Source organism: Callithrix jacchus, chromosome 3 (assembly GCF_049354715.1).
Source record: "Callithrix jacchus isolate 240 chromosome 3, calJac240_pri, whole genome shotgun sequence".
Classification (NCBI taxonomy): domain Eukaryota; kingdom Metazoa; phylum Chordata; class Mammalia; order Primates; family Cebidae; genus Callithrix; species Callithrix jacchus.
Window position 1 is genome coordinate 110,693,341 of NC_133504.1, and position 1,461 is coordinate 110,694,801.

A 1,461-nucleotide genomic window follows, 5' to 3' on the forward strand; every position below is an offset into this window, starting at 1 on the left:
GCCGGGCATGGTGGCTCAAGCCTGTAATCCCAGCACTTTGGGAGGCCAAGGCAGGTGGATCACGAGGTCAATAGATCGAGACCATCCTGGTCAACATGGTGAAACCCCGTCTCTACTAAAAATAAGAAAAATTAGCTGGGCATGGTGGTGCGTGCCTGTAATCCCAGCTACTCAGGAGGCTGAGGCAGGAGAATTGCCTGAACCCAGGAGGCGGAGGTTGCAGTGAGCCGAGATTGTGCCATTGCACTCCAGCCTGGGTAACAAGAGCGAAACTCCGTCTCAAAAAAAAAAAAAAAGACTCACACTTTGCAAAATGTAAAGCATTTTCTGCAATTCGAAGTACTATTCTGAACATTTCCAATTTCATGAAATTTTATTTATTTATTTTGAGACGGGGCTTGCTCTATCACCCATGCTGGACTGCAGAGGCACGATCTTGGCTCACAGCAACTTCCGCCTCTCAGGCTCAAGTGATCCTCCCACCTTAACCTCCTGAGTAGCTGGGATTACAGGCACACATTACCACATTCAGCTAATATATATATATATATGTTAATTTTCTGTAGCGACAAGGTGTCACTATATTTCCCAGGCTGGTCTCAAACTCCTGAACTTCAGCAGTCTCTCTGCCACTACCTCTTAAACTGCTGGGGTCACAGGAGTGAGCCACTGTGCCTGGCACTTCCTGAAATTTAGAATGGAATACCAGATTTAGAAATTGAGGAGACTCTGTAAGACTCCTTAAGTAGATTTTAGAGACTTTGCTTAAGGTTGGGATGGAAGTAAGCTTGTCTGGCATTATTTTAATTATCTTATTATTAAATTTTAAATGTTATTTTATTTATTTTGCCTTTTTTTCTACAACTCTTGGTTCTGGCTCTTTTCGCATGATTTTATCTCTACTTTTTCCTTTCTCAAATATGTAACATATAATTAAAAGCACAAAGATTGCAATGTCTACTAATTAACTGCAGGCGTGTTCTTTGATGTATTGCTGGTACTTTGAAACTAGGAAGCTGAGAAACAATTAGGAATTTGTTTTAGAGGAGCAAGGAGACAAAAAAGAATTAAGGAGTAAAATCCTCAGCCAGATTTATCATTAGAAGGCTAGTGCTTCTGCGAGTACAAGAAGTTTTGTACATATTTTTGAGACAGGGTCTCAGTCTGTTGCCCAGGCTAGAGTGCAGTGGCACAGTCATGACTCAGTGCAGCCTTGAACTCCTGTGTTCAAGTGATCCTCCCACTTCAGTCTCCCAAAGTGCTGGGATTACAGGTATGAGCCAATATGCCTGGTAGGTTCAGGTTTCTTGAATTTCTTGATTAGTCTTTGTATCAGAGCACTCAGCCCCTTGCTCTGGTCCCCATTTCCTCAGGAAGAGTTGAGTTGAATGGGATTTAAATATGCTATTTTTATTTTTAGAGACAAGGCCTTGCTATATTGCCCAGGCTGAAGTGCAGTGG